The following is a 19,528-nucleotide window of genomic DNA, read 5'->3' as shown; positions in this document are numbered from 1 at the left end:
TTATTACCATTTTCTCAATGGAGTAATTCCCAAAAGAGAGATGGGGCAATCATTCTGGTTGTGTGAAGAGGATGTGGGTCTCTAAACGTGCCTCACTGTTGTGAAGCACAGACCAGCTGGACATGGACMGCTATGAAACTCATCTTCAGTCATATCCACTCTCTCCTTGTCCTTCACTTCCTCTTAAGGTGTCAGRATACATGGGTTTGGGTAGACGAAGTGAACGTCTGCACTCGCATCCCTTTGCTTGAAAAACTTGAAAAAAAGGGGGCAATATTACYGTTTTTTTGTCTCTCTTGAGCCATCATAGCAACAACATAGACAGAACACTTCTTCAAAACAGTCTGAATTAATCTAAGATAAATCAAGAAATCTGTAATCAGGAGGTCTTAGTCGGGCAATTTGACATCTAACTAAGATGTTTGGTGCAGTATAAGTGAAAAAATGTGCATAAAAACGAGTTGTCGCACGTTAAATGACAAAAAAAACGTATTTGAAGAACTCTTGACAAACCACCGACGTAGGGGTGTAGACTTCGGCTACCGAACTTTGACTTGCCTCAAGAAAAAAGGTTGTGTGCGCGAACAGCGGAATGCTGCCGAACACCGAAACAAACAAAAAACGTCACAAAATGTTGTCATAATATATTCGTAAACTGTTTTCTACTGGGAAGCATACGGTACAATTTATACCTCCTCTTCCTCCCTCTCTACCACACCCTAACATGTTGCATGTCGTAACGTGCAAAATGGTGTAATCTGAGTTAATCCAGTGTTGTGTTTAGGGTATGCCAGGGAATCGTCCAGGGCATGGCGGGACTCAGCCCAGTCTTTAACACTTCTTRTCCTGGTAAATGTTTGTCTGGTGTCATTCATACCGGTTGATGAATCTTTTACCTGTGTTAAACATATGTGTGTGCACACAAAGTCCAATAGGAGGGATGGTGGAAAGGGAGCCATTCCAGGTGCATGTACAGTGCCTGCAAAAGTAGGAAACAATCTTATTCGGTATTTAGAATATTGACMATTTTTTTCTGTGATCTCTAAATATGTAATGAGACATTGCTAATGTGTGCTCTCTTCCTGTGTAGCATGTAGAAGTCACTGTTACCTGTGGTGTATTCATAGCATAGATACAAATTGTTAGTTGTGTTAACAGCGCTTCCCAGATTATTAGCTATGGGAGAGGCATCAAATATTATAGCTAGATCTTATCTATTGGAGTTTTTGCTCCTCTGCCTTAATCTTGTGGAAGTGTCTGGCCGTGTCCGAATACCCATTCTTGTGTCCTAAATAGTAGGCCATTTGAGTATGTGAATTTTTTTTGTTTTATAGTATGCTACATTTCGATTCTTATAGAATACCTTTTTATTATTATAATTTTTTATTTAATGGAAGCAAGTCAGTTAAGAACAAATTCTTATTTACAATGATGGCCTACCTCGGCCAAACCCTAACCTGGACAACACTGGGCCAATTGTGCRCCGCCCTATGGGAATCCCAATCACGGCCAGTTGTGATACAGCCTGGAAGCAAACCAGGGTCTGTAGTGACGCCTCTAGCACTGAGATGCAGTGCCTTGGACCGCTGTGCCACTCGGGAGCCCCTTTAAATGCCCCGATGACATACTCATTTCGGCTTTGACAACAGTTGATCAATTAGATATGGGAATGTGCTACCGAAATCAATTAATAATTCTCAGTATGCGAAAATATACAGCTTTATAGTATGTGAATTTTCGAAAATCAAGAATGTTTTAAATGCCACAATGTTATACTCATTTTGTCTTTTCATCTAGTAGAATTGACTGCACACTTCACGGGAATTTCACAGGCACAATGCATTGGAAGAGGGGGGCTGCGAGTTATGATAGCTACAGTTGAAGTCGGAGGTTTACATACACCTAAAGCAAGTACATTTAAACTCTGTTTTTCACAATTCCTGACATTTAATCCTAGTAAATATTCCCTGTTTTAGGTCAGTTAGGATCCCCACTTGATCTTAAGAATGTGAAATGTCAGAATAATAGTATCTATTTTGTGAAGTGCACCAGTCCCTCCTGCAGCAAAGCACCCCCACAACATGATGCTGCCACCCCCATGCTTCATCGTTGGGATGGTGTTCTTTGGCTTGCAAGCCTCCCCCTTTTACCTCCAAACATAACGATGGTCATTATGGCCAAACAGTTCTATTTTTGTTTCATCAGACCAGAGGAAATTTCTCCAAAAAGTACGATCCTTGTCCCCATGTGCAGTTGCAAACCGTAGCCTGGCTTTTTTTAATGCCAGTTTTGGAGCAGTGGCTTCTTCCTTGCTGAGCTGCCTTTCAGGTTATGTCGATATAGGACTCGTTTTACTGTGGATATAGATACTTTTGTACCTATATCCTCCAGCATCTTGACAAGGTCCTTTGCTGTTGTTTTGGGATTGATTTGCACTTTTCACACCAAAGTACTCTCATCTCTAGGAGACAGAACGCGTCTCCTTCCTGAGCGGTATGACTGCTGCGTGGTCCCATAGTGTTTATACTTGCGTACTATTGTTTGTACAGATGAACGTGGTACCTTCAGGCGTTTGGAAATTGCTCCCAAAGATGAACCACACTTGTGGAGGTCTACAAGTATTTTTCTGAGGTCTTGGCTGATTTCTTCTGATTTTCCCTTGATGTCAAGCAAAGAGGCACTGAGTTTGAAGGTAGGCCTTGAAATACATCCACAGGTACACCTCCAATTGACTCAAATTATGTTAATTAGCCTATCAGAAGCTTCTAAAGCCATGACATCATTTTCTGGAATTTTGCAAGCTGTTTAAAGGCACAGTCAACTTAGTGTACGTAAACTTCTGACCCACTGGAATTGTGATACAGGGAATTCTAAGTGAAATAATCTGTCTGTAAGCAATTGTTGGAARAATAACTTGTGTCATGCACAAAGTAGATGTCCTAACCGACTTGCCAAAACTATAGTTTGTTAACAAAAAATGTGTGGAGTGGTTGAAAAACAAGTTTTAATGACTCCAACCTAAGTGTATGTAACCTTCCGACTTCAACTGTAGATCTCTTCAAGTAAACAACCAAAACAACTTGGAAGATGGCAAATAGCGAAGCTTCTGTGGTGGTGTTCACATGTAAGTCGTTTTTGTTCTCCTTAAAATGATCATGACTTTTTCATTGTAACATTACATCTTTGAAAACAGATCTGCAGCCTGCTGCCTGCTGTGCCTTTAACTAGCTATGTGCTTTTGTGGGATTATAAATCATAACTCTTCGAACAATAACGTTAGCTACAGGGTTACTTCCTTGCTCTTGAATGACAACTTCACATTTAACATGAGCCTAGTTAGCTAGCTAGCTACTTGTTGTAAATACCAGGGCATGTGTCCAAACTGTTGCAGGGTCTGGTGACAATACCAGGCATTTAATACAGCGTAGAWATGCCGCAAGAAAGGTTTTGAGTAAAYCATGTGGCCATAGCTCTCTTGCCATTGCACAATGCATCGCCACTAGCTATAGCTAATGCTAGTAACGCATTAGCCTGCATTCCTATTTTCCCCAGTGGTGCTGTTCCAAACACTTCTTTTTTATTCCAGTGCTCCTGATTTGTCACGCCACTTTATCTGTGTTGAGCTGATTGTCATGTTCATGCTATGCAATTTTAGTTTCTACCTGAATGGTTACAGCCTGAATGGGTCTAGCTAGCTATTTTCATTGCACATACCCTGTTATGATGAAAGTACTGCACTCATTACTGTTTCACCTTGGCACTCCAATTTGRTCAASTGTGTGGTAGTCTAGCTATCTATAGAAAGKTCACACAACTCTACTTTGCTCATGTTAGAGTAAATAATGTACTTCATCTTATGTCTTTTARGGATCTACATCAAGGAGTGTGAGCTGGAGGCTCTCATCTGCATGGGCGGAAAAGAAGTGGGAACACCATAAGCAAATACACATGGTACGCTACTTTATGTTATCTTGACATTTGTTGCTGTACTTGTACTTAGTACCCACAAAAYACCAGTCTCAACGGCRACAGTGAGGTGACTCTGGAATGSTGGCCTTATCTMRGACTGGCCAATAGAAATAAAAGATTGAGATGGGCAAAAGAACACMGACACTGGACAGAGGAACTCTGCCTAGAAGGTCAGCATCCTGGAGTCGCCTCCTCACTGTTGAYGTTGAGACTGTTGTTTTGYGGGTACTATTTAATAAAGCTGCCARTTGAGGACTTGTGAGGCGTCTGTTTCTCAAACTAGACAGTCTAATGTACTKGTCCTCTTGCTCAGTTGTGCACCGGGGCCTTCCACTCCTCTTTCTATTCTGATTATAGCCAGTTTGTGCTKTTCTGTGAAGRGAGTAGTACACASMAGTGTACGAGATCTTCAGTTTCTTGGCAATTTCTCGCATGGAATAGCCTTCATTWCTCAGAACAAGAATAGGCTGATGAGTTTCASAAKAAATGTCTTTGTTTCTGGCCATTTTGAGCCTGTAATCGAACCCACTTATGCTGATGCTCCAGATACTCAACTAGTCTGAARAAGTCCAGTTCTATTGCTTCTTTAATCAGCACAACAGTTGTCAGCTGTGCTAACATAATTGCAAAAGGGTTTTCTAATGATCAATTAGCCATTTAAAATTATCAACTTGGATTAGCTAACACAACGTGCCATTGGAACACAGGAGTGATGGATGCTGATAATGGGCCTCTGTASACCTATGTAGATATTCCATAAAAAAYCWGCCGTTTCCAGCTACAATWGTYAWTKWYRWMAWTRACWATGTCTACACTGTATTTCTGATCAATTTTATGTACTTTTCATGGATAAAAATGAGCTTGTCTTTCAAAAACAAGGACATTTCTAAGTGACCCCAAACTTTAGAACGGTAGTGTATATATGAGATGATTTGTAAACATTCTTAAAGTGGCAATATTAAAGTGACTAGTGTTCCATGTATTAAAGTGGCCAATGATATCAAGTCTGTAGGTAGGCAGCCGGCTYTCTGTGCTAGTGYCGGCTGTTTAAAATCTGATGGCCTTKTGATAGAAKCTGTTTTACAATCTCTCAGTTACAGCTTTGATGCACCTGTACYGACCTCACCTTCTGGRTGGAAGCRGGGTGAACAGGCAGTGGCTCTRGTGGTTATTGTCGTTGATGCTCTTTTTTGCCTYCCTGTGACATTGGGTGTTGTAGGTGTCCTGGAGGGYAGGTAGTTTGMCCCCGGTGATGCGTTGTGCARACCGCACCACCCTCTGGAGAGCCCTGAAGTTGTGGGCGGTGCAGTTGCCGTACCAGGCGGTGATACAGCCCGACAGGATGCTCTCAATTGTGCWCCTGTAAAAGTTAGTGAGGGTTTTCAGTGACAAGCCMCATTTYTTCAGCCTCCTGAGGTTGAAGAGGYGCTGTTGCRCCTTCTTCACCACAYTGTCTGTGTGCGTGGACCATTTCAGTTTGTCTGTGATAAGTACACGGAGGAACTTAAAACTTTCCACCTCTCCACTGCTGTCCCRTCGATGTGGATAGTGGGGTGCTCCCTTTGCTGTTTCCTGAAGTCMACGATCWTCTCATCTCTTTTGTTTTGCTGAGAGGTTATTTTCCTGACACCACACTCYGAGGKCCTTCACCTCCTCCCTGTAGGCTGTCTCGTCATTGTTGGTAATCAAGCCTACCACTGTAGTGTCGTCTGCAAACTTGATGATTGAGTTGGAGTCGTGCATGGCCACTCAGTCGTGGGTGAACAGGGAGTACAGGAGGGGGCTGAGAACACACCGTTGTGGGGCCACAGAGAAGGATAGCCCACAGTCTTTGGTAGCGGGCCGCACTAGTGGCACTGTATTGTCCTCAAAGAGCGCAAAGAAGTCGTTTAATTTGTCTGGAAGCAAGATGTTGATGTCCGCGACAGAGTTGGTTTTCTTTTTATAATCCGTTATTGTCTGTAGGCCCTGCCACATACGTCTCGTGTTTGAGCCATTGAATTGCAACTCCACTTTGTCTCTATACTGATGCTTTGCTTATTTGATTGCCTTACGGAGGGAATAACTACACTGTTTGTTTTTAAGCCATGTTTACAATCGCCTTGCCATGATTAAATGCACTGGTTCGTTCTTTCAGTTTTGCGTGAATGCTGACATCAACCCACAGTTTCTGGTTAGGGAAGGTTGTAATAGTAACAGTGGGTACATATCCTATACACTTCCTTATAAACTCACTCACAGAGTCAGCGTATACGTCRATGTTATTGTCTGAGGCTACCCGGAACATATCCCAGTCCACGTGATCGAAGCAATCTTGAAGCATGGAATCCGATTGGTCAGACCAGCGTTGGTTAGACCTAAGCATGGACGCTTCTTGTTTTACTTTCTGGCTATAGGAGGGGAGCAACAAGATTAGAGTCATTGTCGGATTTGCCAAAAGGAGGGCGGGGGGGGGCCTTGTATGCATCGTGGAGAAGCAATGGTCGAGCGTGTTAATCGCTCATGTACTGCAATTGATGTGCTGATAGAATTTAGGTAGCCTTGTTCTCAAATTAGCTTTGTTAAAATCCCCAGCTACAATAAATGCAGCCTCAGGATAAATGGTTCCCGGTATAAATAAAGTCCAGTGAAGTTCCTTGATGGCCATCTTGGTATCCGCTTGCAGGGGGATGTACATGGCTGTAAGAATAACAGAGGAGAGTTCTCTTGGGAGATAATACGGTCGGCATTTGAATGTGAGGAATTCTAGGTCAGGTGAACAAAAKGACTTGAGTTCTTGTATGTTKTTACAATTACACCATGAGTCTTTAATCATGAAACATACACCCGCRCCCTTCTTCTTACTGGAGAGATGTTTATTCCTGCCGGCGCGATGCACTGAAAATCCTGTTGGCTGTACGGACTTCCCGACAGCATGTCCCCAGCTTGCCACGTTAAACAGTATGTTTACAATCCCGGATATCTCTTTGGAAAGCAACTCTTGCCCTGATTTCGTCGACTTTGTTAACTAGGGACTGGACATTAACGAGTAATATACTCGAAAGCGGTGGGTGGTGTGCAAGCATCCGGAGCTTCACTAGAAGACCACTCAGGCACCCTCTTCTCTGTATGTAATRACACTTAAGGTTTTCTGGGCTAACAATGTAAGAAATAATACATAAAAAAAACTAAATACTGCACAGTTTCCTAAGGACTAGAAGTGAAGCTGCCATCTCTATCGGCACCATCTTGCTTTTTTAAATTTAAGGTTGAGGTCCTTCCCCTCATTAAACATAAGGCGGCGTAGTCTATTTAGTGGACCTATAGAGTTAGGTTACCACAATAGTACAGGACCATTCAACCGCGGAGGGCACTCATGATTAGTCCAGACATACGTATAACCAACGTGGAYACTCTCTYTCTCCCCCCTCTTTCCTTACTTCTCTCTGAAGTCATAATCTTCACACACCATCAGTTTCAGGTCTCAGCGCATCAGTCATAATGACTTTATATTACAATGTTGTCCTTTCTCTGTATGTGTGTAATAGCCCTGCTAGGATGTTCGTTCCACCATTACGTTACAATAATGCTCATGGAGAACTGTTGTCTTGSCAGGTAATGGAGGCGTACTGCATTTGCATTTGAACCTAATTGTCTGATCTTATTCCTTGATTATGATAATGACGCTAAAAGTGAGTGAGTAATGAACAGAGTCATCTACAGAGAATGAGACAGATTGGAGAGAAAGAGAGAGTTGGTTAGAGCTGGAGTGACTGTGTTGTAGATTTTAGTGGGGATTATTCGGAATATTAGCAATGCCGYGCTTGGTGGGAWCCTTTGCCTAATGCCTGAAGATTTGCACAAAGCCAGGGCTTTAGCTCATTAAGCTAATATGGTATTGTGTATGCAATGCTTGAGCAATAGAACTCAGCAACACAGATACGTGCAGAAACGTTTGGTCTTTCCATGTCACCGGGTCCTGTGACGTATTTCACGGTGATCACTGGGTAGGAAGTGTTGAATTCCATGTTKCATAACTAAACAAAATCGGAAATAGTTCCCGTGCCTGATGTTTCTGTACATTCCTTTTGTTGTTGTGGGTGCCGTTTTTAATGTCACACACTTCCTTCTCCTTCTGTATTGCCCCTCATAAACATCCCCTGCCCCCTTATCTGTTCCCTTTCTACTGTAACAATGTGGAATAGGTAGGTTACTTTAAAWTGTTCATCAATCTAACATGCCAAAGCACAGTTATGGCTTTGCAAAATCATTTTATTCAACATTCTGGGACAAAGTAGTTATTTACTGAAATTACAGMACACATTTCACCCAATTCGCTGCTTCCTAGTTCCTCGTATAAAACACTTAACTATCTCAGTTATATTAAAACCAGGAAAATCTGGAGAGTCCCCTGCAGATTGCTGACCTATATGTTTAGTAAATTACAACAATAAAGTAATAACAACACTAATAAGCAACAGAATGGCAAAAGTATTGACTTGATACAGACTTGATACATATGAATCAAACAGGATTTATTTAAAATAGACACAAACAAATACAATAATATGTTTCAGTATAATGCAATCAGTGATGTAGTGGTACAAAAATGGGTGGGTAAGCTCAGATCACGGGTTGCGGTGAAAAATGTGACGCTCTCTATACTTTCAATGCACTTGCAAACAGCAGGCAGGCACTCACTCACTCACGCACACACTTCACAATTCAAATACTTCATGAGGTCGCTCTAACATTTTCGGGTTGAACTTGTAAGGAAAAATGTAAGCCCTTCAGATATTCTTGACAAAACACTCTAGCTCACAAAAAAATTATAAGGACAATGAAAGTAGCACTTAACAGTAATAGACCTTACTGATTACCTGGATGCTGCTCCTTCTCACAGATATAATGGAAGGAAGAGAAGAGGGAGATGGGAGGAGAGGAAGAAAATAAGAGAGAGGGAGAGGGGAAGCAATAGGAAGGGAGGGATTTACTTGACACCAGTAGGCCACGGGGATCAAAAGGGTCTCCACTGTGAAAGAAACCGAGAGAAAGAAGAAGAGAAAAACAGTCAGTAAACCACTCTTTCAAAAGAGGAGGTGGAGGTGAATAAAAATATTGATCAACTAGGGGGCAATTTTAATGCCAATTAATTCCACTCTTTTGCCCCCGCATCTATCTCTCTTTCTCTCTTATCTCTCTCTCATTACACTCKCTCKCCCTAGCTGCAGTCTTAACAACCGGAATGTTGTTATATCGGAGAGGATCGATAGAGAGACATGCCGATGACTAAGTTTCTCACCGCTCCTTGAATGTATAATTTAGTGCGGATTGATTCCACAATAGACGGAGTAATCAGTAAGCTCCCGCCCCGTGGAGAGGGATGGACCAATCACAGAGGAGGTCAGACCCCGGAGAAGTTGCATTCAACAACCTGTAAGAAGGAGAAGGAGAGACAGAGAGAGAGAGAGGCCCTGGAGGTGTCACTGTGCAAACCTACACTAATTATGACCAGCTTACCTCCACTCTACACTCTAAATCTCATGTCATCCATATTGAGCATGACAGTAATAATAGAACTTAAGGGAACTCTCCTCCTCTCGGTTTTTAATTAAGTCTCCCATTGACAACAATGTACGACTAAGTGAAAATTAAACTAAATGGGAAGTTTACAATCCCCATAACTATGTGCATAGGTCGCCCCTGTTGTGACTTGAGCTATGGATGTTCACGATCATTTACTGATATATTACTGGAATAATCAATTGATCCAATGTATCTCATTCATTTGGTTCATCCTATACAAATGAATCTTTCTGAATGGTCATTGAGCTCTCAGACTTCAAGAATCCAATATCTCGTGAAGGACTTCAGCGCAACAACGAATTTACTTCAACGTTTTTTTTTTACTAGACTAAGATAGATTGAACATGAGGTAGGTACAGTTGGCTTGATATACACAAGATACAAATGGACTGCAGTACAGTCATTGATGTGCGAAACTCTACGCTTCAAAATGACAACACTTTAACAGGACATTGGAGAATTGGAAAGTCTCATTCATGAAAACGGGAGTGACAGAAGCTACGTTAGTAAAGGCTTCATCGGCAAGGTTTCACAGCTGTGAAACTATAGGCTCCCTAACCAGGGGTATATGGGCCAGGTTATTATTAATGCCTGCTGTGGACTGTGTCAATATTGGTTATTGAGATGTAACGTTGAATAACAGCAACAATAATCAGTTATTGACACCACTTTTACACAGTCACAGCGTCACCCAAAGGGAAATTAAATACAATTATGTAATTACGTGTTTGTTAGCTGAATGTCGTCTGGTTAAGTTGGATTTCCGTTATGATGGCGATGAAGCACAGAGAAGGTCAGTGGTCCTGGCGTTGGAGCTTGCGGCCGAATAAGTTTCTTCCCGCGTCGGAGCTCACACGCAGGGGAGCTTTTTGTTCTCACCTCCGTTCAGTCCAAAGAGATCACGTTTTTTAAGGCCCTATGGTGCAGTGGAACGTTTGAGTCCCCTTAGGAAGAGATAGAACACAACAGTTCTTTGTGAGTGAGTAGAGTGTGTTGTTCGGGCAAAGTTCCTCTCAGGTGCTTCTTCTGAGTTGGATAAAGCTGCCTCGACCAGTGTTTGGGTTTCCAAGGTGATGGGAAAGTCCCTTGCAGAACTTGATCTGAATTCTGGATAGTAAGTCCTCTTATTTATAGGGAGACTCACAGAAGGCGGGCTCTAATGACCGGACAGTGTGACATGTGAACACCCCGTTGATTCAGTGAACAAAACACATTTAATGTTCATATGAGCGAAACCTGAGATGTCCCCATAAGTGTTCACAGAATGTAAAAAATGTGTTTTGAATAAAAACAGTACATAGTATTTAGAGTCCAACATGGCTATGGTAAAATCCATACATTTTAATTTACAGAAAAACCCAATATACCTTTATTATGACATAGGAAAATCAGAGGAAAGATTTACAAAAAATGCAGGTTATATCAACATGTAATGAGTTGGACAGTTTAATACATTGATAAGAAAACATGTTTAAACGTCCTTTTTTCACTCTTGGCGGCCTTTTCTGTTGACTTGCAGAGGGTCTGCTTTCTGTCTCTTGACCTGCTCAGGACCATTCAGAGTTGTAAAGTGAGAAACGGAGAGCAGTTTTTTGGTCTTGTGATGGGTTGAAAGGGGGCGTTGTCAATTACAGACCTGTACATCTTGGCCTGAAATGTGTTACTCTGTCCACTCGTGGGCTCGCATTAAAGCCCCCTGCGCTCTCTTGCCAGGGATGCTTTCTCTCCACATCTCAAAGCCTGGAGCGGATTAAATGCAAACGGCAGGAAATTATTAGGATTCAAAGGTGGGCTTTCCGACTGATTGATTGATATTATTATAATTTCCCCTTTTGAAAAAGTCTCTCTCTGCTTTGATTCGAGAACAGGGCACATTGTTTGTTCTCTGCCTTCATTACAAAGTCTTGGGTTGATAACCAGGAAGCATTTCCCAAAAATACAGACGTTCGTGTATCCTGTGTAAAGATATCTTTGATTTTAAAGCTTCCTTCAGACTTCCTGAGTGAACAGCAGGACATCCTATGTATCATTGCTTTCTGCACCACAGGAGACCAAACGCTCCCTCTCTAAACCCCAGGTGGGCTGTTGGATTGTTTAGTAAGGTTAACACCAGTGAGTGCACAAATCAGGTCTTGCCAGAGTCATAGTAAATCAAATCAAATCACATTTTATTTGTCACATACACATGGTTAGCAGATGTTAATGCGAGTGTAGCGAACTGCTTGTACTTCTAGTTCCGACAATGCAGTAGTAACCAACGAGTAATCTAACCTAACAATTCCACAACTACTACCTTATAAACACAAGTGTAAAGGGATAAAGAATATGTACATAAAGATATATGATTGAGTGATGGTATAGAACGGCATAGGCAAGATGCAGTAGATGGTATCGAGTACAGTATATACATATGAGATGAGTAATGTAGGGTATGTAAACATAAAAGTGGCATAGTTTAAAGTGGCTAGTGATACATGTATTACATAAAGATGGCAAGATGCAGTAGATGGTATAGAGTACAGTATATACATATGAGATGAGTAATGTAGGGTATGTAAACATTATATTAAGTGGCATTGTTTAAAGTGGCTAGTGATACATTTTTTACATCAATTCCCATTATTAAAGTGGCTGGAGTTGAATCAGTATGTTGGCAGCAGCCACTCAATGTTAGTGGTGGCTGTTTAACAGTCTGATGGCCTTGAGATAGAAGTTATTTTTCAGTCTCTCGGTCCCTGCTTTGATGCACCTCTGCTGACCTCGCCTTCTGGATGATAGCGGGGCGAACAGGCAGTGGCTCGGGTGGTTGTTGTCCTTGATGATCTTTATGGCCTTCCTGCTGTARGTGTCCTGGAGGGCAGGTAGTTTGCCCCCGGTGATGCGTTGTGCAGACCTCACTACCCTCTGGAGAGCCTTACGAGAGCCTTGGTACTGCCTCTGGAGAGCCTTACTACTGCCATTTTCCTTTCTCCCAGGCACTTAATTGATTTACTGTACATTACTGATAGGAGAGTGAGGCCACATATCTGGTTACCCTTGTAGAAATCACTRTAACACTGCATCCCTTGAGCTATGCACTCCTGTTCTAAAGCCTTAGCTACCTCTCCTGTTCAGCCTCAGGGTCTACACTCATACATCAAACTTCCTCAGCCTGCACCCCTAAACTCAGGTCGCATAGCAACCGTCCCTGTGGTGACATGCAGCCCATTAGGTCCCCCACTAAGAGGCTTTTACTGGGGGTGACAGGGCGGTTGTTGTTTTGCTGTTGTTTTGACAGCGACAAGTGTTTGTCACTTCTGTTTCTCCCATCCTACAGATGGAGATGGCCACCCCACTATGCCTCTCTAAACGTACATGTGTCAATGTGCGTGGGTGTGTGTTTCTTGACTGTGTCATGGGACCTGCGCCTATGCTCGGCACACTCCATGGATCAGCTCTCAGCATCAGCTCTCACAACTCCTCTCTGATTGCCCCAGTGTCACCAAAGTGCTGTCAAGCCACAATTTGTTCATCACATTTGTTATAGCAGTGGATCCCTCATTGAACGTGGCTACTGCCATACTGGCTGCTCCGTCAATGCGGCTTTTGCCCAYGAAGACAGTTTTGGGGCATCGCGACCATTTTACAGAGTTCAGACATTCATTTGCATGCTGGGTTCCTCCGTGCTCCCATTCTTTTGAGGACGTTATCATTTGGCATCCTATGATATACAGCTACCATTTTCTGTGCAACCTCTCTATCAAATAAATGTCTGGCCTCCAAGGTTTTTGTGACAGGGTGGATCTTCAGCATTTTCTATGGCTCGCTGGTACCAGCACTAATGCACACACCTATGTCGTGGCTGAATYATAATTAGTTAGGTAACATAGATAGATACGATGTTATTTTCATCATATGCTTGTGAGATACTTGTCATTAGAATGGTGYCTTTGGAMTATAGGGTTGGCAGTGCATTTTCCCCTTCTGAGMTAGGGCTTAGTCACKTGGGGCCCAGAGAGGGGAGAGGTCAGGCTTGTCTTCATATGTCAATGTATCTGTTAAACCATGTGGTGCTATGTAGAATATCAGAAGGAGAGGGGGACARAATGGAACCATTGTATGTCCCCTCTGAGGTTGCCCTTATCTTGACCTAGTATTTGACCTAAGAGGTTCACTGTCTTCAGTGAGTTTGTCCAGGTTTGGGAGTATCTAGGATTGACAATTGATATATGCCATTGGATGAGGTAATGTTTTGGTAGACAGTGAAGTACCAAGAATGAGATAGAAACTTTGTTTAGGAGACCAAGCAAACTGAAAATAAATTACACAGTCAATGTTTGTCATGACTTGGTGTGTGGTTGGCTCTCTTTATTGAGTAATACAGGAAATTACCACGACACCTATCCGGTAGTTGGAACTGAATCCTCTCTTGTGCCAAGTGCCATCAAAGGATACATTAATGTCTATGATGGCATCCTCATCCTCCTTCAGCAACTCTGCTATGTCTGGGTCTATTTCTACCTATGCTCTAATTATCTTTGCAGCACTCTCCATTGACTGTAGCCTTCTCTGAATCTCTGCAACTAAAGTGGGGGGGGGAGTACTTATTATGTCTGTCGACATTACAGACATAACTGCATGACTAAATATCAGCATGTTACCCTATGTAAATATTAGTATATCAGCATGTATTTACTTTAAGTAAAGCTAATTTCTCACTAATCACATTAGGCTATAGCCCTATGACACTGTAGGCCTATGTGAGAGTCTCTTTGCATAGTTATGTTTTCCTATCACTCAGTTTTTTAAACTTTGAATACTTGCTGGAGCAAGGAAATACATATTATTTATACACAGCAAGTCACCTGTCAATAATGGGCTACTCTCCCTTTTAATGTACCTGTCATTCTCCTGTCATGTCTCTGATATGAGCTGAGAAGCATGGAAGGAATCCCTAGGACTTTGCTTATTTTCTTTAGAGCTGCATAACCAAGTCCARGTTCGTGGGCTAGAAGAACCATCCTCACATTTATATCAAATGCCACATCTCCCCTGGAGCACTCCTGCAGCCTGGAGGAAGTGTACTCCTCCTAAATGCTTCACGATCACCTTCACAGTCTGCACATTCTATTATGACAGAATTACAGAATCACTGGTTGGTGAAGTCTATGGTGATTTTCAGTCCAGTGTTTAGACACTTATGGCAAAACAAATAATGTACAAGTTGGTTTATTTGAGACACGTGGAATAAAAGCCACTGTTAGCTGGTTGCTGTCTGGTCGATCGCTGCTAGTTGTCATCTTCATCTCAACTAATTTGTGTCTCAACGTGCTGCTGCGGGCTACCTCCTTTTCCTCCTCTACCTGTACTGCCTCGATCGGCGGATCAGACACATTTTTTCTCGCATTGGCTAACTGAGATCGCCTATTTTTATTCCTTTATTTATATACTGTAGGTATATTCTTTGAGATTTTCAGATGTTGTCTCTCTTCACGATGCTTCTTCGCGGGAGATATTGTCAAACTATGAAGTGCCGCGCGGCATGTGAGGCATTTTAACCAATCAGGTTGCCGGAAAGGGCCTTTAAATGCCAGTAACCAATCGAATGTCAGGAAATTACWAATCTTTTAGCACGARGCACTACGTCTACAAAGGATATAGCCATGTATGGATTAGCTAACGCTATGCTCCGGAAAATAAGCTTTTGAACGATATATGAGCGGTTGAAGTTCTACATGAAATATGCTATCAAGAATGACATTTATGGTAGGTGTAGTTGACGGAGTTGTGATAAAATGATACAAATAAAGTATGTATATACATTATCGCCAATGTATTTGTACATGTTATGAAAGTATGGAAGTTATAGTTGCAAAATATCCCAAAATCTGAAAATTGACAGATGRAAAAAAAAAAMAWWWWWWWTTGTCTGTGGTACCTGGCCTTAATGTCATACTAAGATTTGGTACAAAAATATGATGTGGGAGACGTGGGACATTTCTGGAAATATTTACAATTGAGAGAATGCGTGTTTGGAATTACCCAAACATAAATCAGCCCATTTTCTGACTRTAAAAACCTCCGAAAAATATGGAAAATCGACCTTAAGTGTGAAATTGAGGTTGATACTGGTTCAAGAATCTGTCAGCTCAGTGAGGAAATAAGGGAAGCAGGGGGAAACTTCTCAATATAAGATACTACATATGTTTATTGGCCCAACAAGGCTTCATAAGATGGGGCTGACCAACAATTCTCTGTGTTGGAAATGCCCAAAAGACACTGGGACATTTTACACGCAATATGGGAATGTCCAATTAGTTGCTACCTTTTCTTGGAAGGATGTTTTGACAATATCTGGAGGAATGGTTGGGGTTAACAATTCCAGTTTCACTGAGAATATGTCTCTTGGGGCGATAGAACAGAGTTACCTAATGTATCAAATGAGGAATTTTCACTGATCACTGTTGGTATCGTTACAGCAGCTAGAGTAATTCTTAGAATTTGAAAGGTCATGCCACTCCTACTCTGAAACAGTGGATATAATCAATGTTGGAGATAGCGTCTTATGAACAAATGCTTGCTAGGATCACTGGTAGAAACGACAATTCTAGAAGCTGGACGCGTTTTATTTGTCATGTTTCTAAGACTGGGAGGTGATTACTTACGCTTGTGAACCCATTTAGTTTGTATTGTATGTACTTTTGTGAGATACAATTTTTTTTTTAAATGTAAAAATATTTTACCTTTATTTAACTAGGCAAGTCAGTTAATTAAGAACAAATTTTTTTTACAATGACGGCCTACAAAAGACAAAAGGCCTCCTGCGGGGACGGGGATTAAAATATAAATATAAATTAAATTAAAAATATAGGACAAAACGCATCATGACAAGAAGACAACACAACAGTACATAAAGAGAGACTAGACGACAACATAGCATGGCAGTAACAAATGACAACACAGTATGGTAGCAACACAACACGACAACATCATGGTAGAAAACACAACATGGCAGCAGCACAACATGGTAGCAGCACAAAACATGGTACAAACGTTGTTGGGCACAGACAAAACACAAAGGGCAAGAAGGGTAGAGAACACAATACATCACGCAAAGCCAGCACAACTGTCAGTAAGAGTGTCCATGATTGAGTCTTTGAATGAAGAGATGGAATAAAACGGTCAGTTTGAGGTTTTTTTGCAGCTCATTCCAGTCGCTAGCTGCAGCGTACTGAAAAGAGGAGCGACCCGGGATGTGTGTGCTTTGGGGAGCTTTAACAGAATGTGACTGGCAGAACAGGTGTTTGTATGTGAGGATGAGGGCTGCAGTAGATATCTCAGATAGGGGGGAGTGAGGCCTAAGGTGTTTCATAAATAAGCAACAATCAGTGGGTCTTGCAACGGGTTATACAGAGATGACCAGTTTACAGAAGAGTATAGAGTGCATCGATGTGTCCTATAAGGAGCATTGGTGGCAAATTTGATGGCGCGAATGGTAAAAGAACATCTAGCCATCGAGAGCCCCACCCCTACCCGGCGATCTATAAAATGACGTCTCCATTTAATATAGCATGGGTAGGATGGTCATCTGAATCAGGGTTAGTTTGGCAGCTGGGTTGAAAGAGGAGCGATTACGATAGAGGAAACCAAGTCTAGATTTAACTTTAGCCTGCAGYTTTGATATGTGCTGAGAGAAGGACAGTGTACTGTCTAGCCATACTCCCAAGTACTTGTATGAGGTGACTACCTCAARCTCTAAACCCTCAGAGGGTTTTAACATCAGTATTCAAAACACTCTTTCTGAACCATGTCTCAGTAATGACCAACACATCTTGATTGGAGCTGTGAACCCATACTTTCAATTGATCCATTTTAGGTAATAAGCTTCTAGTGTTAAAGTGCAGAAAACCCAGGCTTTTACTTACAAGAGCAGAAATCAGTGAATAAGATATCAGAGCACAAGTCAAATTTGGGGCTAGCAATAGTAGATGGGCCAGGGTGTACATGCACATTTCCAGATATCATCAACAGTAATACAATCAAGGCACGGCAGAGGACAGGAAGAGCTCTGCAGTGTTGATTTATGACATTTGAATGTGCATTAGATGGCAACAGGATCATATTATTAGGTTACTCGCAATAACCATAGTTCCATTTCTACAGGAGTTGATATGCTTTCCAAGTCCTCTGTTGCTTATTTTGACAGGGAGAATCGGAGCACAACCACAACCTGACCCTGTCCGCCAGTCTCTAAAACAGTTTGCGATGATGCTGGAAATAATCCCGAAAACCCCTGCGGCTAGGGCAAATCCCTTCTCTTTTAAAAAAGTGCTGGTTGCTCCGACAGCAAATCGAAGTTGTCACAAAAAGAGACATTACTGTCGTTGCAAAGTTTTTTCAGATACTCATTCACGGCAAAGAGTTGGCTGAAACGTTCCTAACCCCTTCGGTAGCACGGCATGGGGCCAGAGATAATTATTGTCTTCCCTGTGCTAGCGAGGGTGTTATTTTTTTTTTACTGTGGTGGGGGAGGGGGACACTGGGCTGTCGCCAGCTGTTCGTATATTATTTTAACATTGTGCTTTGGCAATATGTATCAATACGTCATGCCAATAAAGCAAATTTGAAATTGAATTGAAATTGAGAGCGAGAGCGAGAGAGAGGCATCTTACTTTTATTTTGCCCAGTAATGACTAATGTAAAGTCCTATATAGGAAGGAAAAATTTGACCAATCAATGTCCATCGACCAGACGCCTATAACGGCTGTCGTCTTCCTCCTCGTCTGAGGAGGAGAAGTTTGAAGGATCAGAGGACCAATGCGCAGCGTGGTAATTTTACATCTTATTTAATGGAAGTGAACAACTCAAAATACAAAAACAACAAAGTGAAAACCAAAACAGTTCTATCTGGTGCAGACACACAAAGACTGAAAACAACCACCCACAAAACCCAACAGAAAACAGGCTACCTAAATATGGTTCCCAATCAGGGACAACGACTGACAGAGAAATAGAAATAGCAAACATAGATTACCCACCCAACTCACGCCCTGACCACACTAAAACAAAGAAAATACAAAAGAACTATGGTCAGAACGTGACAACGCCCAGTGAATAGGAAGTGTCATTGCAGAGCTCAACAGGGGCCATGACAGAGACGATAGATAAAGCGAGACATCCCACTCCACAATTTATTCTTATCAGGGCGGAGCCGCTCTGGTCTACCCATTGCCCCTGCCCCGTGGAGGGGGTGCMCCAGAGATGGTAGAGAAAGGAGACATCTCACCGATCAGGGCGGGGTGGGACGAGCGGGGAGGGGACAATAAGTCAACCAGAGACAGCTGTTCCCTCTCTCAATCTCTCACACGGCAGGCGATACCAGAGATTATAGAGGAACACGTGACCTCACGTGGAAAGCATGCCACCGAGAGAGGGAACACCAACTTACACGGACAGGAACCTTGATTTAAAAACAATGGTAAAAAACGATCATGATAAAAAAGAAAAAAAAAAAAAAAATCAAAACACAAGAAATGCATAGAAAAAAAAAACAATAAATAAAAAAAAATACAAAAAAATAAAAAAACAAAATAAAAAATCAAAAATAGAGTAAACCAACAAGAAAAAAAAGAAAAAATAAAAAAAAAATACTAAAAAAAAAAACAAAAAAACTTTATAAAAAAGAAAAAAAACAAAAAAAAAATACATAAACAACATAAAAAAACAAACAAAAAACATATAAAACACAAAAAACAAAAAAACACAAAAACAATGGTAAACGACTTGAGTAGTTCATCTTAATTTATCCACCATCTTTGTCCAAGAGTCTACAACCTAGTCAGAAACAACCTCAAGACCAGGGGTATTCAAACTTTACACTACGAGGTCTGGACTACTGTTTTTTGTTTCAAATCAAATTGTATTTGTCGCATGCTTCGTAAACAACAGGTGTAATCTAACAGTGAATGCTTACTTACGGGCCCTTCAATGCAGAGATAAAATATTGAAAAATAAC

Source organism: Salvelinus sp. IW2-2015, linkage group LG15 (genome assembly GCF_002910315.2).
Source record: "Salvelinus sp. IW2-2015 linkage group LG15, ASM291031v2, whole genome shotgun sequence".
NCBI lineage: Eukaryota > Metazoa > Chordata > Actinopteri > Salmoniformes > Salmonidae > Salvelinus > Salvelinus sp. IW2-2015.
This window is presented reverse-complemented; position numbering follows the sequence as displayed.